We start from the raw sequence: 26,510 nt of genomic DNA on the forward strand, positions 1-26,510 counted from the left end.
CCCCATGGTGGCTGGGCGATCGCAGCGCCAGAGTTCCATCTAGTAATTGTAGGAAACTGTATGCCAACGGCCACTGATCAACCGCCATATTTTTAACGTATGAGCTTATATATATGGAAGCTTCGCTACCAGGTACATTTACGTTGGTAGCGGCGAGCGGGCACGTGGGAGAGCGTGCATCGGCGACAACCTCTGACCTTGGATGGCCTCGCGTTTGAACTTGGCCCCGATTAGGCAAAGAAGTGCTTCGCGTTGAACACTGACCTCAAAAGTGCGAGCGCCTGTTCCAGTGACAGAAGGGTAACGAAGGGCGACAAAACATTGCTTTAACTAGCGCCACAATGTTATTAAGGCGAAAGCCTTTATAGGCTCATGGTGAAGTTTCAGACCTGGCCGCCGAAGTGGCCGCCGAAGTGGCCGCCGAAGTGACCGCCGAAGTGACCGCCGAAGCGTCATCACGCCATATGAAGATATAGAGAATGAAAAATGATTGATATCGACAGTTAGTGAATGATAACGTTATAATAGATTGATAGCGGTTAATGACTAGTAATGGCTAATTATGACTCAATGACTTGTAATGTCTACTGACTCCGAAAAGACCAATATGTCTAACGACGGCTTGCAATGTCCCCAAGTGATTACAAATGACTAGGAATGCTTACTAGTGAGCAGAAATGACTAAACGAAAGAGAAAGAAGCAAATAAGAGGAGGAAGAGTAAGCTTTCACCGTTCACCTCTTATATGGGAGAGATCTTAAAAGACCCTTTAATTTCTTTCATGAGAGCTGTAGAAAAGGCATATGTTCACAATAAAAATGGAAATAGTGCCCACTTGAAGTGGTGAAACTGTACCATTTTATTTTGTAGCCATACGACACGAGTACCATACGTTGCATTATACGTTGCATACGTTGATTTCTTTTAAAATAACTTCCTGGCTTGGTTAACTTCCTATCTCCTTTTGTATTTCTGCTGCAATCGCAACCCTGAACTCGATGTCAACGACAATTGGTTTTGCGCCTGTTTTCGGTTGATGTGTAAGTGGTGTTTCCGGTTGAAGTCACATTGGCCTAATGCTTCGTTTATGGCGTTTGCCAAACTTTAGAAATAAAAAAACCTTAACCTTGCCTTCACCCCGTTTGGTATTTAGTTCGGCGTACTTTTACATTGACCCAGTCTGCCCAATCGCCCCGGTGTGTACGAACCAGGTTTAGAGGCTACAACAACCTTGGGCTGTGTTTCTTATCTCGTTTTCGTGCTTTCAAGATTTCGTTTCTTGAATCTGTTTTCTGCGAGGTGTTAAACCCTCCGATGCCAGTACTCGGCCAACATTGTTAGGAATGCGCACCGTGCCTGGTCCGATGAATGCTACGGTAAGATAATCGTGTCACCTAAATTTACATCACTGTTCCACCTTGCATTAATAAGCCCCAAACCTGTAAACAGGCGATACTAGGGAGAAGTCGCCGAAGTGTCTTGGTGAGGCTACATCGGCCTTGGCTGCTTATCCCCATCCCCCTCGGGAAGCTTGATCCGTTTATTTTTTCCTTTCTGAAATTATTTTCTAACTATTGTTCCAACTGTATCAATGTCGACAAAAGAAAATGGCAATGGTAGCGCTTGCGCCTAAAATTTTCTTACCAAGTGCTTGCCTAAAAGTGTTTTTACCGCTCGTCTAAACATGTATACGCGCGAAATACAATCACTATTAAGCAGGAGACACACGGTATGATTCGGCGTCCGATCCGACGTGCGGCCCTGCATGCTCCGGCATGCGGCATACGACGATTCGGGGCACACGGTGCGTGCATCCGAAAGATTGAGCGGCGCGTAAGCTGCGCCCAGATCCAGCCCCCCAGCTTGACTTCATAGCCACGTCGAGAAACGCAATATAAACACATCTGCACAACACTGCTTCGCTTTACGCGAACACTGTCCGTAAAATTATGCCCCTGCGAGTGACAGAACACTTCACGACGGCATGTTGTCCACTGACGACTCCGCCAAGAGCCAGCGATAGGGCCGGTAGGCCCAGCTAGGCGGACGCCGCGGCTGACGGCGCTTACGATCCAACCTGAGCTCGTGGAAGAGCGCTTATGTTTGCCAAAACAATTAACACTGTACACTTCGGTCGCCCGTAATTAAATACAATTGGTTTACTCGACGCAGTCGTTGCGAAGGGCAAACGTGCAAGCGAAGCGAGCAGCCTCGCTCAGACGGTCGCTGTGTGATGTCTGCCCGCGAAATGCCCTCGCGTCGCGGCTCCCGATCTCGGCAGTAACTTAGTGCTAGTGTACTAGGCGCTGCTTTGCATGACAGGCACACGTTCGAGATAATTTTACTGAACTAATAACTATTTCGTGTCGGAAACAAACTGCAGCAGGCAAGGAAAAAAAAAACGCTGCTAGAAACCGGCCAGCCAGCGCCGCCTCCGTGCAGGGAACGTCAAAGAACGTCAGATGCCAGACGCGCTGTCATTGGCTGCCGCCAGACGACGGTGCGTTTGTTGGACGCGTCGGACGATGAAAATCTGCCTGGTTTGTCGCCCGCCGGACGTCCGATCCGTCGCTTCGGCACGGCGAAACACCTCGATTCCGGCTGACATTCCGGCGCGTCGGACGCCGGATTGGACACCGAATCGGACCGTGCGTCTCCCGCTTAAAGCCCCTCCATCCATTGGCCTCCAGCTCCACCACTGGAAGAGCTGGCGCCACCGTCGGCATGACGTGCTATTAGGGATCACGTGGACATAGCGGCCGCGTCGGCTGCTTCGGCGGCGCCAAAGCGAGCTGAAAACGAAAGTTTAAATTCCCTCGTACGCCGCGGCCCTCATTTAGTGGCGAGATTTTCCCGCTTCGAGTGTCTCCTTTACAACGCCTGAGAGAGAGAGAGAGAGAATTCAGGAAGGCAGGGATGTTAACCAGTCAATAGTCTGGTTGGCTACCCTATATATACTGGGGGATGGGAGAAGGGGAAGAGAAAGAAGGGAGAGAGAAGGTGTAGATACATGTACGGACAGCACTTCAGTTAAAGTCGCTCGAGCAAACCAGAAGTTCTGAGAAAACACAAAAGTGCTTTCACTGCCTTCTGAGCCGATGATCGGTCGGGACGGTGCTCTAATATGGTCTGTTCACTCAGAGGACGATCATCTAGTTTCCTCAATGTGTTGGACAAAGACTGTCTTTGTGCTTGAAATTGAGGACAATGGCACAATAAGTGGTCAATGTTCTCCTCGCATCCGCAAACATCGCATGCAGGAGTATCAGCCATTCCAATTAGTGCTGAGTAGGCATTCGTGAAGGCAGCTCCAAGCCATAACCGACACAGAAGAGTCGCTTCACGTCGGTGTAGACCCGCTGGAGGTTTTAGTTGAAGTGACGGGTTTAGTCTGTGCAGTCTTGTGCGCCTTGTATGTGCGGTGTTCCACTCTGCCAAGGAGATCGTGCGTGCTAGAATGCCAAGTTGCCTCGCGGCGTCGGTCCTTGAGAGAGGAATGGGGACGCAGCGGTCTTCTTGGTTTGACGTCCGAGCCGCCTTATCGGCGTCATCATTTCCAATGATACCGCAATGACCTGGTATCCACTAAAGATATATCATGGCCTTTTTCTATTAAGTGATGGACAAGTTCCGCGATTTCGCACGTGAGCTGATCGTGAGTTCCATGTCGGAGAAACGACTGCACACATTGCAAGGCCGGGCTTGAATCGCAAAAGACTGCCCATTTTCTAGGACTTTCAGAATTTATCACTTGAAGCGCGTCGCGGAGAGCCGCGAGCTCTGCAGCTGTAGACGTAGTGGCATGGGAAGTCTTGAACCGCTTGGTTATTCTCATTGCTGGTATAACTAGAGCGCCGCCGGAACTGGTTGATGTAGTTGATCCATCAGTGTAGACGTGTGTGCAGTCGCTGTTTTCTCGTACAAGAGAAGTAAAGTTAGTTGCTTGAGCGCTGATGATGGCAAGTCCGACTTTTTCTGAAGTCCTGGGATTGTAAGGTTCACTTGAGTACGGCGCATACACCATGGAGGAATGGAAGGCCTTGCCGCAGGTGTGTAACCTGACCTGAAGGAGGCACGGTACGCGAAGACAGTCGCACTGAATGTCGCGTGGGGTCTATCTACTGGGAGACTTGCTAGGTGGTGGGTAGGGGTTCGGGCGAAGTGTCGTATGTGCACACGCATTGTTTCAATGATAATGTGCGTTTTAATAGTGAAATCTTGAGCGACTGCAATAACCTCAGTCGTTGACGCACTCCGCGGTAGACCGAGACATATCTTGAGGGCTTGGGCTTGGATGCTTTGAATTATATTCAGGTTAGTTCTGCAGGTGTTGGACATGACCGGTAGGCTGTACCGTAGGAATCCAATAAAGAGGACCCTGTACAGTTGCAGCATAGTGTATTGGTACTCCCCAGGTCTTTCCTGCAAGGAACTTAAACATATGGCAAATTCCTGTCAGGCGTTTTTTTCACATAATTCACATGAGGGGTCCAGGAGAGATTTTTGTCATGGACCACCCCCAAAAATCTGACTCGTGCTGTACGAGATCATGTCTGTCGACGGATATCACGTATGGAGACAGATTTCCTGGTAAATGCCACCGCTGCGCACTTTTCGTATGATATACGAAGTCCTTGTTCTCTAAGGTAGGATTATGTTAAAGTGGCTGACTTTTGAAGCCGCGCGCGAAGCTGCAGTCGCGTCACAGCCGACGTCCAAATGCAAATGTCGTCGGCATAGATGGAAAGCCTAACGGTGCCTGGCAGGATGTCGGTGAGTCCAATGAGTGTTAGACTGAAGAGCGTTGGGCTGAGTACTCCGCCCTGAGGGACCCCACGGTTACTGTAATGCTGCGAGGTCGGGCCATCCTCGGTAAGTACGAAAAAGGATCTCTTACGTAGATAGCTACTTATCCAGAAATAGACTTTGCCGCCAAGTCCTACTGCCTCTAACGCTTTGAAAATCGCTTCGTGCGTTACGTTATCGTACGCGCCTTTAACATCCAGAAACAGGGCAGCAGATAATCTTTTGCAGGACTTCTGGTGCTCGACGTACGTCACCAAGTCGATAACGTTGTCTATGGAAGAACGGCCACGCCTGAAGCCGGCCACTGCATCTAGATATACCTGGTAATGTTCGAGGTACCATTTTAGCCGTGCTAGAACCATCCTCTCCATTAGTTTTCCGATGCAACTGGCAAGCGCAATTGGTCGGTATGATGCAATGTCTACAGGCGACTTGACAGGCTTGATCAGTGGAATTAGGCGACTGGTCTTCCATTCCTGGGGAACTTTACCTGTCTGCCAGGAGCTGTTGAACAAGAGCAGTATCATTTTCCGAGCCTCTTCGCCAAGATTACATAGGGCACGGTAGGTTATACCGTCGGGTCCTGGTGAAGATGAACGCTTGCACAAGGCCAGTGCAGCTTCGAGCTCGTCCATGGAGAAAGGACTATCCATGCGGGGGTCGCGTGAAATCGGTGAGTGGTGGAGCGTCGATGTTCCAGCGGAACTAGTTTCGCCAGCAATCCTCCTGCAGAAAGCTTCCGCTACGTCAATCTCGCTGCATTGTTGGTGAAGGGCCAAAGACTTAAAAGGGTGGCGCTGCTGAGGGGTTCCACGGAGACCACAAACAGTTCTCCATATGTGAGACAAAGGCTTTCGTGGATCCAAAGATTCGCAGAATGATTTCCATCTTTGCGATGCGTGTTTGTCCATGCGACGCTGAATCTTCTTTTGAGTTCTTCTGGCCAACCTCAAGTCATGTACAGACTTCGTGCGCCTGTATCTGCGCTCTGCACGACGACGAATTGCACGAAGCTTCTCTAGCTCGATGTCGTATTCGGTGCGTGTATACGTTCTCAGAAGCGAATGTTTCGCAACCTCTAGGGCACCTTTTATGATGTCCTCTACCTTAGAGGACAAGTCATCACGACAGCCGTCTTCGACAGTTGACTTGAACATTGGCCAGTCGATACATTGTGTGACGCCGGATAACCTGGAGACCGTCAACCCTTCAACCCTAAGATAAGTTGGTACGTGGTCACTTCCCCGCGTTTCAATATCCGGAAACCACCTGACCTTTCTAGTGAAGGAGCGTGAAACAAAGGTCAGGTCCAGGCAGCTACAGTAGGCAGTTCCACGCAGAAAGGTGGGGCTTCCATCATTCAACAAGCACAGGTCTTGTTCGGAGGCAAATGACACTAATTTTCTGCCTCTCGAGTTTATCTTAGAACTTCCCCAGAGATGGTGGTGGGTATGAAAATATCCAGTATTCACCAAAGGCTGCGGAGTCACCGTCGTGATTCGCCGTAATCTCTCGCAGTCCAACCGACTTGAGGGCGATATGTAGGCTCCAATTAATGTGAAAGTGAACTTGCCTTTCTTCACTGTGAGACATGCGTATTGGTTTTCTTGGTCAGGTGACACTGGGTGATGGACATACGTAAGATCACGTCGCATGAATACGATGATCTTGCTGCATTCTCCGTGGGTGGCGGACATGAAACGCTCATACCCGGACAGTCTGATGTTATCTGATAGGGGCTCGCAGATGACGATGACTGGGAACTTATTAGTGAACACAAACTGGCGAAAGTCCGACATGCGTGACTTCAGTCCTCTGGCGTTCCACTGAAATATCGACGCGTTTCGGACTTCGTCACGAAACGACGGCTTCTGGAGAGCCATGATTTTAACCAAGTGCTGCAAGTACTGGACTCAAGTGTCCAGCACCTGTAGTGCGCTTTGCGCAGACGAAGACTTCATGTTGGTAAGTATAACGCGAATAGCATTCATGAGCGACCGCAGAGTGTTGATGACCTGGAGATCATCAGCCAGCGTCGCTTCAGCAGGTGCAGAAGCCGCCGAAGTCGGTGCATTTTGAGGTGTCTTAGCAGGGAGTTGTGCGCTCGGTAGCTCAGGCCATTCTTCAGGACAGGCGAGCCACCCCGCTTTGTTTGCTTTCCTTGTATCTGTCTTGGTGGCGCAGTGTGGTGATGCGGCAGTCCTTCTGACGGTAGCTGGCGTGCACCCATCTGCAGTTTCAAAATTTCGTGAACGTTTTCGGTGTCGATGCCGACGTCGCCGAACAGCGGTAGCAACCTCTCGATGCGTTGAATTGTCCCGCACCATTCGTTTTAGAATCGTGAATTCCTTCCGCATCCGCAGGCAATCCTTTGAGGCCTTGTGAGGACCACTGCAGTTAGGGCACTTTAGAACATGTGCGTTGCAGGCGTCTTCTGAATGGGACTCAGAGCACCGCGGGCACACGACGTTGTTCACACAGACACCCTTCACGTGGCCAATCTTGCAACACTTGAAACACTGGAGGGGCTTCGGTACGAATGGTCGTACTGGATGGCGGACATGTCCTACTTTGACGTGGGAAGGAAGGCTGTCTCCTTCAAACAATCTTCACACAGCGTGTGTTTCCCAATCTGGAAATCCTTGTAATGAAATTGCCTTCTGTCGTTGGCTTTATCAGCGTTGGCAAGTCATTAGAAATGGCAACGTCGACGTCATAAATGACGCCCGCAATACCATCGCTGCCTGTGGGGATCATTGATCGCACCTTTACATTGTCGATATCAGTTATATTACGTAGATGTTGTAGGCCGCTGCGATGTAAAACATCAACTGCCAGGACATTCTTCCGCGAGTTTATTCGCACGTCTTTAATTTCATTTGGTGCGATTCTCTCAAGTAAGGAAGAGAGGACCTGCCTGTTGAGGAGCCGCAAATTGGTCGCCGGGTCCACGGGCATAAAGAGCACAGTGTGCGGCCAGCGCAGCGGTGCACTCTTCACGGTAGAAGCACTTGGCGACGAAGATGCCTGCAGTAGTCTTTTCACTGATCTACTCATCACGACCTGGAAGTCATCGTCCGACGAGTCGTAGCTGTCCGAACATATCTCAGTGGCCTCGCTGTCTGTATCGCTTGACGCACTTCCACGTTTCCTGGACGATAACCGACCGGACGGCTGCGCATCAGGAAAGTCCTCGGAGATTTCTTCATCCATTGCCGCAAGGAGGGAGCGGCAGCTCCCAGAAATGCACGGAAACAAAGCGAAAAATCGGAGATAAACGTAGAAGCGTTCTATCAAAGAATCACTGCGTCTTCTACAACGCTTGAAAGCACTACAATAGGTAGTGGCTGCCTTTGAAGGCGCGCAACATGGTAGGCCACTGCTCGGCGCCAAAGTGCCGGACGTACGCAACGGAGCCCGGTGTCAGCCTTATTCACACGTAGCCGCTAGACAAGAAGCTGCGTGAAGCTTGGCTGGCGAAACATAAAACCGGCAAACAGTCATCGGCTACAACTTCGGTATGCAGCAAGCACAGACACGAAGATTTCTGCTACGGCGCCGGCTCTTCGATGTTCGGAAAACGCGCACTGAGACGCTCGCCCGAGTCCGCTGCCCGACTAATGTCATGACGGTTTGGGCTATGAACTTGTCGATGCTATAGATACTGGCAAGTTCACTGGAGCGGAAAGAGAGCGGTAAGAAGCCCATTAAAAAAAGCATGGTATATGGTCATGTTTGTGTTATGAATTAATGCACTGGATTACAAAAAAGAAGCAGCGGGAAATTGCACGCTGAGAACACCGATAAGCATACAGTGCAACGCAACTCGAGAAATAATATTGAAACGTCCAAGAATTTAGAAGAAAAAAAAAGATTGAGTCGTCGCGACGGCACATCAGTCCCCGTAGACATCGAAGTCTCTACAATTAAATTATTTTTGAACAGCTCTGATAGCGCCCACGCAACAATGGTTGCTTGTAAACTGTCAAATGCTCATATCCTGCGGCTTAAAGCTCATGGCACGGTGCGAAAACGCGCACGTGGCGAAAGCGAAACAGTGCGCGGACAAGCGTGCAAACGCGCAGGCGGTCACTGCGAACCTGTGCGATGGCTGCATTGAGGCTTCATTCTATTACGCTCCATTTAGTTATACAAACACTATAAGGAGATATTTCACATAGTTTGGTCCCAGCGTTCACCTACCTTTCACGCAAGAAGCCGGTTCGGGAGACTCCATCGTGGCGACGACGCGCAGTGGCGTTCACTGTACGTATTCGGTAACGAGATAGCGTCTGTGAATGATTCTGTGCTTTCAGTTTTCCCAAGAATATTATTTAGACAGTAAAAAAACTTCTCTCGTTTCGAAAGTACTTACAGAAATGTCCGGGAGAGCTCGCGCGTGGTGTTTTCAGTGAGCGCTAACAGCAAAACCTATGAGGAGCGCACCGCGTGATCCCTCATACTACGCCAGCGAGATGCTTCCGATAGATGGCGACTCCGTAACTTCTCGCCGCCAATAGACGATTGCTGGCGTGTCTGCTCTGACCGCGGACGAGCAAAAATCGCGCAAACGATTTGCCATTTCGCACAACGTTTTCTAACACGCACTCTTTCGAGTTCACTTTATTCTAAGTTATTTTGTGTCAGAAACAAGGTGTAGCCGACTTATGTGCCGCCGTCAGCGGCGATAGAGGCCCGCGTTTCGACCAGGGACAAAAAAAAAAGGAAAACAGACATGATCTGAGCGGCGAGGGGCTAGCTCGCCGGCCCCGCCCCTCCGTGGCTGCCACGTGGCCATGACGGTCGCGCTACCGGTGCTGGCATCGGCTGCGGTCGTCGACCGATGCGGCAGTCGCGCAAAGTTGCTCGCATGCGCGGCCGGCACCGGACACTCAAGTTCAACAGATGGCCACAGAGGGCGAAAAAATCGACCACGCGGCGCTGCTAAAGAAACAGGCATAGTACGCCAATTAAAAAGTTTCTCCGTTGAGCGCATTATCTCCCGTTAGAGGCGCCGTAGTAAGCGCAATTTTAACCTACAAACTTCAACAATAACCGAAGCGTTTCTATTACATGACAGAGTACAAAATTATCATTACTAATTTACATTGTACTTTTTATTACAAACTTGTTTTTTTTTAGCCATTTTAAACTCAAAATAGCGCTCAGCATCATCGACCTCCCACGTGACCTCTGGCCTGGATTTAAAATTTTTACCGGTATGTTCGCGTTCATGGCAGGTACGGATTCTTTGGTTCGTACATCGGTTGGTTATTTTGTGCTAAAACCAGTTTATTGCGCTTCGATATCTTGCGATATTTAACTTGGAGTGTATGCCCGAAAGCTAGGTTTCGGTCGTGAGCCATGTGGAACACGTCTGCATCGAAATGGGAGCCGGGTCCTGCTGCGACTGGGGACAGCAATACCGGTGAGTCGTTTAACATCGCTGCTTCAATCGCTGTGTAATTTATTCGTCTCGTTAACTTACAGGCGCAGGCAAATTAACGAACTAGATGCTGCATTACATATGGGCAGTCAGGACCCTCCGTTGCTGTTTCTGGAATAAACTTTCAGTTGCGAGGCCATCATTATACACACATTCACGAAAGAGAAAGCGATATCGGAACGCGCGTCACATTTTTCATCTCGTTGTAGCCGTAGCCATGGGTGACTGAGTAGCCTTATCGATATATTTTTTTTTTCGAGGCCGCCGGCAACTTCTTTTCTTCACTGAACCGGATAACCCTTCGATAAACTGAAGCTAATGTACTGAATTTAATGTAGTAAGCAGTTGGACGCGTGATAATTCATCCATATTTCGTACCTGTTGGTTCCAAATGTTCTTGCTGTTCAGTTTGGGTTACCTCAGGACATTTTTGCACTAGTGAAGTGGTGCATCACGTTCATGCACAAAAAGAATGCATCATTTCTAATAGCTTCATGTCTTTCATCTATTTGCTTGTGAAACCAGCAGTGATTTCTTCTAGTGTACAAACGAGCGCACAAAGGTTCTCATTTGTGATCTTAATAATACTTAAGTTGCTGATACTCATTGTAGTTATGCAGACATCAATTTTACGGAGAGTAACAATATTTATTTACCAAGCTGCTTAAGCACCCTAGAACAAACAGTGCACATTTGCATGTGTTCTGTAGTCACAAACCATTACAATGTATATGTCGCACCTTTTCGCATTTTATATAGCAAAATTGCGCTTATTCAATTTCTGATGCAGTCAAAATTTCTGTTCCAGACATGCAGTAATGAGGACAGCACCAGTATAAAGCGACACACTCCATGCACTAAACAGAAGCTGCCGCCTGCTACAACAAGGTCATTGTGTGGACTTTGGCTGCTACTACAAGGTAAACACCTGGTTCAGAAATAAATATGCTTGATATATGCTGTATTGGCTTGGTAGTATTGAGATACATGTCATTTGTTTGTAGCAGATATGAACGTTTGTTCATGTTTACATTTCAGCATAATTGGTTCAAACATAAAAGAAAACACTACATCTGTTGAGATACAGCAGAGATTATCCAATGTGCCATTGTTCTGCTCCAACAGTCTGTGCCAAGTACATCTTGGTCATCACGGGAGCCCCCATCTACACCAACAGGAAGGGGCTGGAGCCGAATTCGCAAGACCACGAACAAAGCCATTCCAGTATAATTTGGATGAGATCAAGTCTACGGACGACTGTTCCAAGTGTGAAAAGAGCCTCCGCCATCATTCCACCAGCACAGATATTGGTCAAGTCATCTAGGTACCTCAACAACAAAAATTCTGTCTTCAGATGGACCTGCAACCTCTGAACAAGCACAGATGATGCTGGCCAAGAGTGTTCCGTCAGCTTGCCCTTCCCTAGTGAGCTTCGTGGCTTTGCCAATTCATGCCAGGTATAATTTTGTTTCAATGAATGCAACTTTTTCATCCCACATTTTTGTTAGATATCATTCCTCTTTCTCATCCAAATATTAAAGGTCAACTGATTCTTTGCTCATATTTAATACCAGTCACTGTCTAATAAGCAAACATATCGGTAGCAGTATTTTCTAGTGCGTGTTGCTATGTCCAATTCCTCTCCTGAAATAACTGATGCGGCATTGGCGTGTGTCTTGCATTAACATTTACACTGTGTGCTATGTAGCATTTAACTTTTCCTAATGTTTTTGGCTTTCAGTGCTTGCAAGGTAGACTGGCTTCTTTCTTGAATGCAAGCTTTCTCATTCCCATATCGAATTCCTAGTCTCATTCAGGATTGCTATTCTTGCTCGACAGCCTGTGTTCTTGTGCAAGCTACATTGAATGGTTGATTGCAAAATCTGGTTTCGCTGCTGTCCAACTTGGTACTAGTCACCGTGTTACATTTCTCATGTGTGGGAGCCTGGTCAGTTGCAATGGGAAAGTCTCTCAAGGCAAGCACCTGCTCCTACAGTCCGCACAGTGACATAGGCTGCGAATTTACACACACCGTGGTTGGTGCTCCCCGTTCCGTCCTTTCCTGCTGCTGCCATGTGCAAATTTTGCTTGTGGCCTTTCATAATTTGGCGTCAACGGATACTTTATACATGATTACATGGTTCTAAGTGTATGAAGTTGATATCTACATCTGTGGAAAGGCCTGCAAAAGTGGCTGCAAAATGGTGATGTCCATAAAACCGACCATGCGCATATTTAGATAATGTGGGGCACCAAGTGTGAGTTACACATAAGTGGCACGCGAAAGAACAAAAAGAAACATGTAGGTTGGAAAGGCAGTAACGCTAAAATGCCGGGCACTCCATGTCACTGTGTTGGCTGCGGCAGCAGATGCTTGCATCACCCGATTGCTTCGCAATGCAAGTTGCTCATCTTCAACGGCGACTGTCGGTGCAGACACGTGGGACACGCTGTCCAATCTGCTTGCGCTGCTGGTTGTTGCTTGTTACCAGACTACCATGTGCGACGAAGGCAAGCACTATGCCTACAGTCGGATGGTTGAATGTGCCGCAAGCATACGAGCATACACCCGTGTTGGGTGTATGCTCGCTGTTATGTGGATCGTAGCCAATGTATAAATTGAGCATTATGTTAGAGTATGCTGAAGTGATTTGATTGCAGAGTGTTGTTTCAGTGTTGTCCCACTTAGTCATAGTTGCCGTGTTGCATTTCTCTGATGTGGCGGCTTGGTCAGTTGCATTAGCCAACGGCCTCTCGAGGTAAGCTCGTGCTCCTGCAGTCCGCACAGCGACACAAACTCTCTGTTTACATATACTGCGATTGGTACTCCCTGTTTGTCCTTTCCTGCTGCAGCCGTGGGTAAAATGTGCTTGTGGCCTTCTTTGGCTGCGATTTGGCGTGTACGGAGACTATCATACATGATTACATGGTTTGAAGTGTATGATATTCACATGGGTGGAAAGGCCTGCAAAATGATTATTCCCACAAAACTGACCATGTCCATATGGAGAGCAGGTAGGGCACCAAGTGTGAGCGACAAAATAGCGGCCACCGAAAGAACAAAAAGAAACGTACATGTAGGAAAGGAGGTAACGCTAGAATGCCGGGTAATTCATGTCGCTGAGTTGGCTATGGCTGCAGGTGCCTGCGTCACCCGATTTATTCGCAGTGCAAGTTACGGCGACTGTCAATGCAAACAGGTGGGCCACTGTCCAATCTGCTTGCGCTGCTGGTTGTCACTCATTACTAGACCACCATGTGCGACATAGGGAAGCAGTATGCCTGAAGTTGTATAGCTGAATGTGCTGTAAGCGACCTGTAGTGCGTGAATGCCCACTGTTGTCATGTGGATCTTAGCCAATGTACAGTGTATTGTCGGAACCTTATGCGGTGATTGAATGCAGTCTAATTTGATCATGGTCGCCGTGTTATGTTTCTTCCATGGGCGCCCTGGTCAGCTGCATGGGCAAGTTTCCCGAGGTAACCGTCTGCTCCTGCAGTCCACACAGCTACAAAGACTCCCAATTTACATGCACCGTAATTGGTGCTCTCCCCATTCGACCTTTCCTGCTGCAGCCGCGGGCAAATTATGCTATTGGGCCTTCATCGGCTGTGATGTGGCCCATATTGAGAATGTGGGGCACAGACTATGAGTTACACATTAGCGGCCCCCGAAAGAACAAAAAGAAACGTGCAGGTTGAAAATGAGGTAACGCTAAAATGCCGACTAGTCCATGTCGCTGTGTTGGTTGCGGCAGCAGATGCCTTGCGTCACCCGATTGCTTCGCAATGCAAGTTACGGCGACTGTCGATGCATAGAGGTGGTGCACTGCCCAATTTGCTTCCGCTACTGATTGTCGCTCGTTACCACATCGCCGTGTACGACGACGAAAGTGAGCAGTTTACGAGCTCGCGTTAACGGCTTCAGCGTATCTCGAAATGCAAATTTTATTTCTGCTCTCGTACGAGAAGGTGCACTGCTTTTCTCCTGCCAATAAAGTCGCACGTCCTCTTCGCTTGTGGCTTGTTTGTATGGGCGTCAGTAAAGGCTCTTCACTCTCCTGGCAATTCAAACGCGGCAGCTGAGGCATGCCGCAAGACCAGCAAGGCGAGCACGGCGCGTACCCAGCGGGCGCCACCGGAATAAAGCGGCCATATTGGATGTTGCACTAAAAAAAAATGGCATTTCTGCTTCCTGTTTAAGCAGCGCCAACTGTCGGGCGCCGCGCTAAGTTCCATGCGCTGCCGCTTCTTATTTTCGAACCACTGTGGAAGGTAGTTTCCCTTTTCGGCGCGGCGTGCGATTCGGCGCCGCGTGCAGCGGATTTGGTTGACAACCTGTTGAGTGCGGCTGCCGATACGAATGGTCGTACGACCGATCGCACCCGAAATCGCACCATGTGTTCCGGGCTTTATGCGGTTCTTCGAAATTCACGCTATTTCATCCCGCGCTTTGAGAGTGAAACATGCGCCGGTAGCCATTGAAAAATGTGCCCGGGATATAACCGGCTTACATGCATCACTGCGATAAGAGCGACGCTTCGAAATTATAGGTACTGCTGCCGCGCGAGGTGTCTGTCCACCGTTTGCGTTCCCGCAAACGTTGTCTATGCTGCTCATTTGATGCGGCGGAGCTCTAAAAAAAAAAAAAACGTAGCTTCCACGGGTGGTCTTGCTCAAGAACTCCTGAATATGAGAATGCCCCTACTCAATTTCAAATGCCGCATTCAAAGCTGTGCGGTCATTAAACTCCCACTCCGAACAATCACCAGTGTTGTTTGGGCTCTGCGATGCTTTCTACGAAAATACTTCATAGATCGCGATCTTACCTTAACGTAAGGCCGTGAATGCAGGCAGTACGTGAAGTCTGGCCTACGGCGTTGTCTATGTATAAAACGGTATATAGACGCCCCTTCGAGTCTTGAAGCAATAATTACTGTATATGGCTCCATACAGGATCCATACAGAATTGACTATGATGCCACACAGGAAGGCGCAAACGGCTACGGTTCAGTAGGGGACTTTCGCAGTGCTCAGCTCCATTCTCAGCATAATTTTGTATTTAAAGCAATCAATTTTTTCTCTGCCAAATCATTTTAAAGCGCGTAAGGGCTTATTTGGATACAAGTTTAGTGAGTACATGTGTAGCACCTATACTGTCGCAATTACTCAGGTGTTAGTTAGACCTTTATAACGAAACATCTGAATATTCTTTGGACTTCTATACAGATTTGAGTTTGTAGATGCTCAAGCGCTGAATCTATGCGGGGAATCCCTGCTCTTACGCGCCTGATTTTTTTTCAAAGCGATACCTTCTATTTCTGTGGATGAAATCTGATGGCAATAGGTTGAAGAATCGTGAAGTAATCTTTCTTGTTCATAAAATACCTAATTTATTAGTTCTTATACTTGCGGCAGATCAGTAAAAAGTAGAATTTAGAATGCATTCCAAAACAATAACTTCAAATGTGTGCGGCGCGTTATCTCTAGTGTGACGCTTCCGCCTTTAAAACAAGCCCGCGAAAAAGAAAAGTTGGCACGTTTTCTTCGCTGGTGCATCTGCTCTCAAATACGCGGCGCAAGGATGAAATAGACTCGTGTAATGGACTACTTTGGCCATGAAGTATTTGCTGTATCGAATTTCTTCAATGTGATTGTGTTAGCAGAACTCGAGCCGATCTTTGGGTTCCTCTCACGTGGCAAATCAATAGCTTGCCCTGCGGTGTTTGATGACATATCTTTGGCAGTCTGCTTACTGCTATCACAAATGATCAGACGTCAGGCACGTCGCTGGCACCAATTTTGCCGCCATACCAAGACAAGTGGCCAGTGTCCAAGCCATGGAACCGGCAGGTATAGGCATCGAGTGTGTGCCTTTAGAGCGTGTTGGGAAGCACCACTGCTGTGGTGCTCAGGCTGAAAGCGGGGTCGTGTTTCTTTACATGCGATGCATTTCTTTGCCTCGTGTGAGTCGGGGTTACAGAATGGTCACTCTTATGGAGGCGATCACGTTTGCTCTCCGAAAGGTGTACACCAGTTACGGAGACAGAGCAGTCTAAAAATGTGAATACAGTGCAAATTAAGGCTGCCCAATGGGCCACTACCGGACATACTGCAAACACCGGATATAGTACGATTTAAGGCTGACAGTTTGTCCAGTATCTGACACAGTGCAAACGAACGCTAGATATAATGAAAATTAGGGCAGGCCGCGGTGTCAGATCAGGCACGTCAGCACATACTTGAGCTCCAGCATCAACATGCCTTCGTTTACGTTGTCGTTATTCCGTCATTTCCTTCATTATATTGTGATCATTCTTTCGTTGTCATGTCATCTTTCCGCCGATTTTACTTTGTTGCTGTCAGGGCATTGTCATATCGTCGTTACGCTGTCCTCGAGCCGTCGTCGTCATAGTCATTTCCATCGTCGTTATGCCATTCTCAATATCACGTCTTAACGAAGTCGCCGACCTGGTCATTCCATCTTCATTTTGACGTCGTGATTGCATTGTCACACGGTCGTCCTGATCCCACCTATCCCTTTCTTCTCGTGTCAGTGTCGACGCCGTCGTCGTCATACCAATGTCGTATACCATTATCATTTTACAGTCGTCGTCCCAGTGTGTTGCTGATCCGTCACTCCCTTCGTCACACAATCATCGTCATACTATCGGCTCCACGTCGTCCTCGCTTCGGCCTCCGCGGCCCCAACCCACGGGCCACCCTGCTTCCAGCTTTGATCTCCCCGCTACCCCTTGGGTCCCCTGGAGATACTGCACCTCCTGCTTCATTATAACCTCAGGTGCTCGCCTGAGGCCTCCGTTTGCCGGTTACATATGCCCTCCTGGAGCAGTGCTTGTAAAATATGCAATCTATCTTCGCGGTGAAAAAAAGCGACCCGCGACATATACAACACCAGTCAGAACGTTGCCCCTTCAGACAAAGCGATAACCAAAGGGGGGGTCCGTGTACACTGCCTCATCGCGCGGGCAGCCAGTGGCTGAGCACAAACTCGGCCGCACTCCGCAATGCCGGCATGCTTAGGGGACAAACGCATACAACATGCGTTAAGAAACCTCCCCCGTAGTGCCTAGGCAGAGTAATATTGGCGGCGAGGAGTTACGGAGTCGCCATCTATCGGAAGCGCCTCGCTGGCGTAGTATGAGGGATCACGTGGCGCGGTCCTCATAGGTTTTGCTGTCAGCGCTCACTGAAAACACCACGTGCGAGCTCTCCCAGACATTTCTGTAAGTACTTTCGAAACGAGAGAAGTTTCTTACTGCCTAAATAATCTTGGGCAAACTGAAAGCGCACAATCGTTTACAGACGCTATCTCTTTACCAAATACGTACAGTGAACGCCACTGTGCGCGGTCGCCGCGATGGAGTCTCCCGAACCGGCTTCTTGCGTGAAATGTAGGTAAACGGTGAGATCAAACTATGTGAAATATGTTCTTATAGTGTTTGTATAACTAAATGGAGTGCAATAGAACGAAGCCTCAATGCAGCGACCGCGCAGATTCGCAGCGACCGACTGCGCGTCTGCATGCTTGTCCGCGCACTGTTTCGCTTTCTCCGCGCGCGCGTTTTCGCACCGTGCCATGAGCTTCAGGCCGCAGAATATGAGCATTTCACGCTATGCAAGCAACAATTGTTGCGTGGGCGCTATCAGAGCTGTTCAAAAATAATTTCATTGTAGAGACTTCGATGCCTGTGATGTGCCGTCGCGACGATTCAATCTTTTTTTTCTTCTAAATTCTTTGACATTTCAATAGTATTTCTCGAGTTGCGTCGCACTGTATGTTTATCGGTGTTCTCAGCGTGCAATTTCCCGCTGCTCCTTTTTTTGTAATCCAGTGCATTAATTAATAACACAAACATGACCATATGCCATGCTTCTTTAAAATGTGCTTCTTACCGCTGCCGTTCCACTCCACTGAACTTGCCAGTATATATAGCATCGACGAGTTCATAGACCAAACCGCCATGACATTAGTCGGGCAGCGGACTCGGGCGAGCGTCACAGTGCGCGTTTTCAGAACATCGCAGACCGGGCGCCGTAGCAGAAATCTTCCTCGCGTCTGTGCTTGCTGCATACCCGAGTTGTAGCCGATGACTGTTTGCCGGTTTTATGTTTCGCGAGCCAAGCTTCACGCAGCTTCTTGTCCGGCGGCTACGTGTGAATAAGGCTGACACTGGCCTCCGTTACGTGCGTCCGGCCCTGCGGCATCGAGCAGTAGCCTACCATGTTACGCGCCTTCAAGGGCAGCCACAACCTATTGTAGTGCATTCAAGCGTTGTAAAGGAGACACTCGAAGCGGGAAAATTTCGCCACTAAATGAGGACCGCAGCGTACGAGGGAATTTAAACTCGTTTTCAGCTCGCTTCGGGGCGCCCGAAGCAGCCGACGCGGCCGCTATGTCCACGTGATCCCTTCTAGCACGTCACGCCGACGGTGGCGCCAGTTTTTCCAGTGGTGGAGCTCGAGGCCATCAAAAACCCCCAGATTTTCTCGCGCCCCCTCTTACTCGCGCCTGCACACAAACGGCTGATGATCTCTCAAATGAACGTCTCGTGAGGTGCCTTACGCTCATTACGACTCTAGGCTCGTGTAGACTCGTAATCCGCGCAGCGCCATGTGCGGAAAGCGGCGAAAACTAAACGCATGCCCGAAACGGCGCAGGGGTGGCGCATTTCGCGCGTCGTCTGCTGCTCCCCGTTAGGTGTGCTGGGATAGGGCAGTGTCTTCCGGCGGCGAAAACGTGCCTCTTTTTGCGATGACGGCTGAGGGTGCTGGAGCACGTTGGTCTACTGCAGCGCCACCTGTCGCTGCAGCTTGGAGTCATTGCTGGCAAGAGGAAAAATAATCGTGAACACAGCCTCCGGGATTGGCAGTTATGGTTGTCGCGGAGGTCATGCATGTATGTACGGAGCTCGCCGATTGCTTGCTGTGGTTTTTCCTGCCGCCTACGCACATTCTTTGTGTGCAGGGAAGCGCTGGGTTTGTTTTTTGTTCAGTGAAACCTGGCGACCGGTCGCCTTTCTGGCTGATGCAACATGAACCCCACACAATCCACCAGGCACAGTGCAGGTGCTTCTTCCGGCATTCTTATCGTCGTGTGTTTCGAAATACTAAAAAAAAAAAACATTCGTGCTGACCCAACTAAACGAGGAGGCGAGTGTTCGTCTTCTGCAACCGCAACGCTGAGCAGAAGATCAGGAACACTGCATGATCTGCGGTTGGAAACGTGCAAGCTTAGACGCCATTATTGATGTATCCTAAGAGTCTGCAGTGTTTATATTTCGTGAATTATATTGGTTTCAGTTGAGCGTTTAGTTTATAAATGTAGGAAGTTTGCTCAACAGGTTTAAATTTCGCGTGCTAGGCACGCCGGTCGATCGCAGCGCCCTACTGGTGGCGTCATCGAAGAAGCGTCCCAGGTTCTGCCATTGTTCTGCTGTACGGACGACACCATGCCCCCCGACGCTGCGAATGCGCGCGGTGTTAGGCGCGGCGTGCGGCTGGGCGACCACACGTCTCGAGCTGCGGTTGCGATGAACGCGATCGAAGGAGCGAAGTTGCACTTGACTTGCCAGTCATCTAGATGCTAAGAGCATAGAAATTATCGACATTTTCAGAACGTTATATGCGACAGGAAGCGTTCTTCCTGGAGGCAGCTAGGCAGCTTCGCGTTCGGACGTTATCGCACAACGGATCGAAACACATTCACTTCATGGATGGAGCGTGGCGATTGGCTCACCAAAACGAGCACCCGTGACACTGCAGTTTGTTTTCGGCACCATTGTGCACGGCATGAATCAGTGACATGTCTACGACGCACTTAGTCTGTTGAGTTGCTGGAAGATTCGAAGGAAGGAAGGAAAACTTTATTTGGTCCTGCAAGTAGTGATAATTAACCACTAAGCGGGCCGCTCCCACATCGGGACCGGAAGGCCAAGCCTCACGGTAACGTCGTGAGGCTGCTGGACAGCCCAGAATTGTTCATCCAGGTCCGGGATGCGAAGTACAGCCTCCCACCTGGACACATCCTTGATCGCAGAGTCTTCAATTCTTTCGCAAGACCAGAGCATGTGTTCGAGCGTGGCTAAAGCACCACAATCTTGGCAATAAGGCTCTGTACACGTCTCCGGATAAAACATGTTCAGTCTCCGTGGGCAAAGATAAGTACCAGTCTGTTGTAAGCATAATTTAGGTGCCTGAGCCCTGTTTAGTTTAGGATGCGGCAAACGGCAAAGCATGCGATTAAGAAGGTAATACTTCGCGGTTTCATTGTATGTGGAAGGGGAATCTCTGTTCTCGGGGAGTACCGCTACGCCGTTGCGCGGGGCAGGGCGGAGGGTAAGATCTCGCGCGGCCTCATGAGCGGACTCGGAGATTCGGAGGGCCTCGCTCGATCATCCCAAGGTAAGCAGGGAACCAACATAAGTAGTGTTGAGAGATCTCACATGTCTGCATAATTTTAAAAGCAACCTTAGCCACCGAGCCCTTCTCATAGGCCCTAACGGCCGACTTTGAATCGCTATATACAAACGGCCTGCGCCTGTCAACCAGGACGAGCGCAATAGCCGCTTGCTCCGCGACCTCTGGCCTATCAGTCCGAACAGTAGCAGCGTTAACGACACTGCCCTCATTGTCCACGACAACTATGGTAAACACCTTCCTCTCCTCGTTAAAAGAAGCATCGACGAAGCCAACCTTCTGATTATCATCACGAATGAGTCTCAGCAGGCAAGCTCCCCTGGCCTTTCTTCTACCAACATTTCGCTCCAGATCCATGTTCCTGGGAACAGGCTTGACGTGATACCGATTACGGACCTTCAAGGGAATACCGACATGAAGCTGCGAAATCTTCTCCTGAGGAACACCTCTCTCAGAATCTGCCGACCCGTGCTAGTCGTAGAGACGCACCATCTGCGTCCTCTCCTGAGCCTCAGCTATCTCATCCGAGGTATTTTGAATTCTCAACTGGATAAGTCGGTCGGTGCTGGTGACCATTGGCACTACCAACACATTCTTCGTGATCTTTCTAATCTCCGTGTCAAGCTTCTGCTTCTCCGATGGTTTCCACTTGTGCATGGCCGCCACATAAGTAAAGTGACACAATACAAATGCGCGCATAAGTCTAATCAGACTATCCTCCTTGAACCCCGTCTGACTGTTGACCACCCTCTTCACTAGGCGTTCCGCATATTCTGTCTTGGCAATGATCTTCTGGATCGTCAGCGTGTTGGCACCGTTCGACTCAATCATCCCCAGAACCCTGATCTTATCAATCCTAGGTTGATAAGATCAGATAAGATGGGACTGTACAGCAGCAGCTCCGACTTGGAGGGGGAGCACCTTAACCCCGTCGGGTCCAAATAGTTCTCAATTACATCTACTGCCTCCTGCAGAACACTTTCGATACAGCCCTCACTACCACCGGGACACCATATGGTCATGTCATCTGCATACAGGGTGAGCCTAATCCCCTCAATCTCCCAGAGCTTCTTGGTCAATCCGACTATGGCCAGATTGAACAATGTGGGCGAGATGACGGCCCCCTGAGGAGTGCCCCCGTCTCCAAGATTTAACGTCTTTGACTCCAGCTCCGCAACCCTCAAGGTAGCCTTCCTGCCTGAAAGGAAGGACCTGACAGTCATGAAAGCGCGTGCCGAGGCCAAGATCCGAAATGGACTTAAGAATATAAGTACCGAACGTTGTCAAACGCCTTCTCCAGGTCCAGCCCTAGGACGGCCTTAACGCCCCTTCCATCTCCATCAATGACCTGATGCTTGATGAGCTTCATTGCGTTTTGGGTCGACAGCCCAGCCCGAAAACTAATCATAGTGTGGGGGTAGACCTGGTTCTCCTCAAGGTACCTTGTAAACCGATTAAGCACCGGATGCTCGGCTACCTTGCCCACACACGAAGTGAGCGAAATAGGCCTTAAGTTATCAATGCTCGGGACTTTGCCAGCCTTGGGAATCAGCACCGAGATAGCCGTCTTCCACTGCTCCGGAACCACCCCGTCTCTCCACATAGCGTTAACCTCCCCAGTAAGGTACTTGACTGACCTATCGTCCAGATTCTTCAAAAGCTTGTTCGAAATCACGTCCGGTCCGGGAGCCGACTTGCTCTTAAGGTTATGCAGAACCATGCGTACATCTTCCACAGAAAAGTCCTTATCTAGGGAAAAGTTGTCCTCTCCCGTGTAGGCCTGCTCCGTCAGAAGAGCATTCGGATCCGCAGCAGGAAGGTATTTGTTGGCCAGCTTTTCAACCAGCTCTTCCTCCGAGGCAGACCCCACTGCTTCGTGTACAGCTCTAGCAAGGACGTGCCCCTGACTAACCCTCGTATTGGAGTCGTTCAGCAAATGCTTAAGCAAGCCCCACGACCTCCCGTTGCGCACCTGGTCGTCCACCGAGTTGCATACCTCATCCCACTGTTGCCTAGACAAAAGCTTACAGTGCTCCTCAGTCAGCTTATTCAGCTCGGAAATCTTTCTACGCAGCCTGCGATTAAGCCGCGGCCCCTTCCACCTAGCCAGCATAGACCGCTTGGCTTCAATCAGATGGGCCAGCCTGCTATCAACACTATCCACCTCCAAATCCGTAGTGATCTCCTTCGTAGCCTCCTTTACATCCTCTCTCACCTGGGCGACCCAATCCTCCAGGGACGGCCGGTACAGGCCTTCGAATTCCTTCCCTCTTTCTCCTCTCTCCTCCCGGATCATCCGAAACTTATCGCAGTCTATAAACGTTAACGCCCTAGGGCGCCTACCTTCAACCTCAAAAACGACTTGGTTAATATAATGATCACTACCTAGGTCTTCGGCAAGATTGGACCAACTAGCCTTGGCCGCGTTCTTTACAAAGCAGAGGTCAGGGGTAGTATCCCTACACGTCGACGCCCCTATACGTGTCGGAAAGGCAGGGTAAGTGACCAGCGTAAGGTCAAACTCTGCAGCGTTCTGCCAAAGGTCTCTCCCTTTAACTGTGCCATGCTTGTAACCCGACACGTGATACGGAGCATTAAAATCCCCAGCCACGATCAGCGGATGGTCCCCGGCAAGCTTAGAAGCCTTCTGCAGAAGTAGCTTGAATCTCTGCACCCTGTCCCTCGGGGCACTATACACGTTCAGAATAAACACTCTTCTCTTGTTCACCCAGTTAGGAATCACCTCAATCATGACGTATTCCAGGGAACTGAAAGGTATCTTAATATCGTGGACCACCTGCGTTCGTTTGCTATCCAACAGAATGCAGGTCCCCCGAGCTTTGGATCCACCGAAGACGGTTCGGTAGCCCGTCAGATAAACTTTTTCCGTCATTGTCTCTTGCAGTAGAATAGCCTGCGGCCTACGCTTACACGCGCGAATATACTGCTGTAGAGGCGCCCGTTTACGAGCATACCCCCTACAGTTCCATTGCCACACACAAAAAGCCTCATTTTGTCGCGCCATGTTGAAGCAGATGCTGCGAGTCATCTTGCTGAACCTGAGACTTCCCTGTCGAGGAACCAGCCGACTGAGATCCGGACATAAGAAAGGGAGAGGCACTCAGACTGGATTTGTTTTCGAACACCTCTATTCTACATTGCAGCTCCTTGATCCTCCCATCAATCGAGCCGAGTGACACTGAGACGCGTATTCAGCTGCGCCAGACCATCGTTGACCTGCTTAACACTATCTACAACACTCGACAGCATCTCCTTCACCTCAGATCCTCGAGGCGGGCTCCGCCTCATGAGTCATCGCCTTCCTCTTCGAGGGGGGCGACTTACTAGCCTCACCTACATCAGCAAAATCCATGCTCGCCTTTCGGCCGGTGCAGGTCCTGCCGCATCCTTAAGGGCCGGGATTTCTGCCCTAAGCAACCTCATAATTTCTCTCAACTCTGCGTTTTTGTGTTCTAGCCTCTTGAATCTCGCCTCATTCTTGCTTTTCTCTGGCCTTACCAAACTAGGCATCTCCGTTAGGGCACTTGTGCGCTCCGCCCAGGTAGTACCACTGGCCGCTCCACTGGGGCCCTTGACTTGTAGACCCTGCAACACACCGCTCTTGCGCACACCCTGTCCCGCAGTCCCGTTGGGGCTGCGTCCGTCCAGTCCGTCCAGTCCGAAGCGCACCTTAGACGCCGATCTGCTCCCAGACCGGCCACCGGAGCGGCTGCGAGATGCTCTACCTGGTCTCCTTGATCTTGAACGTCGACGCCCACGATCTTGTCTTTGTCAAGTCTCCAGCGTCTTCCCCAACGTCGGGAACTGGCTTTCGTCGTGCCTGAAGCCTCCCTTCTCTTCATCCTCCGCCTTGCTGTCCACCATAGCCCGCTCAAAACGACGGCGCCGGACCACATACGGGGTACGGAACCGCTGCTGGCACTCCTTGGCAGCCGTGATATGCCCTCCCGCACACAGTTCACACTTGGGCATACACCGGTGGGCCTCACCGGGATTGGTTGAACCGCAGCCCCTGCATACCACTTCTTCCGGCGAGGGGCAGACGTCAGCGCGATGCCCCAACTTTCCACAAGCATAACAAACATCAATCTGCTTGCGGTAAAGCGTGCACCTAACCAGCGCGTTACCATAACGAACGTAGTTGGGCACCTTGTATCCATCGAAGGCGATGATGACCGTACCCGACTCCTTGATGCGTTTTGCCGCCAGGGCAATGGCATTACGCGGGTTGACAATCTTGCGACTGAGCGCTTCGGCTCCCTCACTGAGAGGAACATTTCTTATGATTCCCTTGCACGTTTCATGCGGCGCCGCACGATATGCCCTAGCTTCATGCATGTGCCCAGCAATGCATAAATCCTTCATCCTCACGTACTTCCCAGCATTTTCTTCTTCCGGCGTGCTGACCACCACAATATTCTGCTGATGATTGGGGCAGATCGTGTCCGCTTCTCGCTTTACCTCGTCTATGCAAGCAGCAGCCGTGATTGCATCAGCCACCGCGGCCGCACCAATTTTAGCAATATTCAGACCTCCCCTAATTCTGACGATAATCTTGATATCATTTTTCGGCAGCGGAGACATTTTACCGCGAAGGATGATACCCTTGTCGCTAGCAGGCGAGTTTGGACTCACTTTGCCGTTCTTGGGTCCCGGCCCGCCGTTAGGGCTAACAGCGTTGCCGCCGTATGATGGTCTTGACTTGGTCGTAGAATTCCTCTGGGTGTTAATTTTCCAGCCAGCATCCTCCGAAACGTCTTCCGGAGCAATACGAAGCGCCGTGTAAAACTACCGTTGGCAAATCGGGAAACGTGAACATGTATATAGTCATTCGAAAGTATCGCACTTTTTTTCCAAAAGGAAAGTGAAGGGGTGACACTAACACTTACACGCAAATACCTAAGAATTTGCAGTTATCGACGGTGTTCTTAATGCTTTTTCGTACGCAGAAATTGGTATTTGGCGTGTCCGAAAATACCGTTCTCCGAAACATGCTTCTGCCGCAGCTTATTCGCATTCTACGACACTGCAGTAGAAGTGAGTGGACTTCTGCGCTTTCTACGTCTCACGATTGGCACTGCACGAAATGTTGCTCGTTGAAGCGGGGGACTCGTGAAGTGCGATTGTATGGCAGGGTGACCACACGCGAGCAAAGCGAAGGGGCGGTTTGGTAGCAGACGACGCGCCGTATGCGCCGCCCCTGCGCAGTCTCGCGCGCCCGCTTGGTTTTCGCCGCTTACCGTACATGGAGCCGCGTGGAGCGTGGGCCACGCGCTCGCCTGTTCCCTCTAACAGTATACCGACCTGCACACGTGCTTGATTACATTTGCCGATGGGCGAGTTCGCTGTTGAAGTCGCGGTTTCGACTCCCAGCAGCAGCGGCCGCATACTGATTGGAGCGTAATGCGATCAAACTTGGCGTTGCAGGCTCTCCCCTACGGCACGCCTCATAGCCAAGTGTGCAGCTCCGGGGCGTCAAACGCCACAATTTGATTCTGACTAGCAACTCTGTGGCCAGTCCTTTCATGTGTCTTCGCTGTTCCTGTACACCAGTCGCCATATGACGCGCCATTTGACGCGCAGTTTGTGTGTATATTTGTGAGCGTCTGTATTTTTGCGTCTAATCTTAACGTGGTCCCTGCACTTCCTCTGTCGTGCCGTCGGCGCGAAGTGAATCGATTATTTTGAAGTCTCGGGCATCTGACTCGCGATCTGTAAGTGCGGTGTGCAAGGCATCGCTTTCGTTCTATCGTATTTAACAGTTACGTGCGATGTCCAAAATACGGGGTGACGGGAT

General features: G+C 50.0%; 1 protein-coding gene across 6 annotated transcripts in view; it reads left to right on the top strand.

Annotated features, from left to right (window-relative positions):
• The window catches only part of LOC139051385 (uncharacterized), a 101,136-nt gene that overhangs the window by 12,312 nt on the left and 62,314 nt on the right, over positions 1 to 26,510 (top strand). The gene's annotated exons all lie outside the window — the stretch shown is intronic.

This window comes from Dermacentor albipictus, unplaced genomic scaffold (assembly GCF_038994185.2).
Source record: "Dermacentor albipictus isolate Rhodes 1998 colony unplaced genomic scaffold, USDA_Dalb.pri_finalv2 scaffold_11, whole genome shotgun sequence".
Classification (NCBI taxonomy): Eukaryota; Metazoa; Arthropoda; class Arachnida; order Ixodida; family Ixodidae; genus Dermacentor; species Dermacentor albipictus.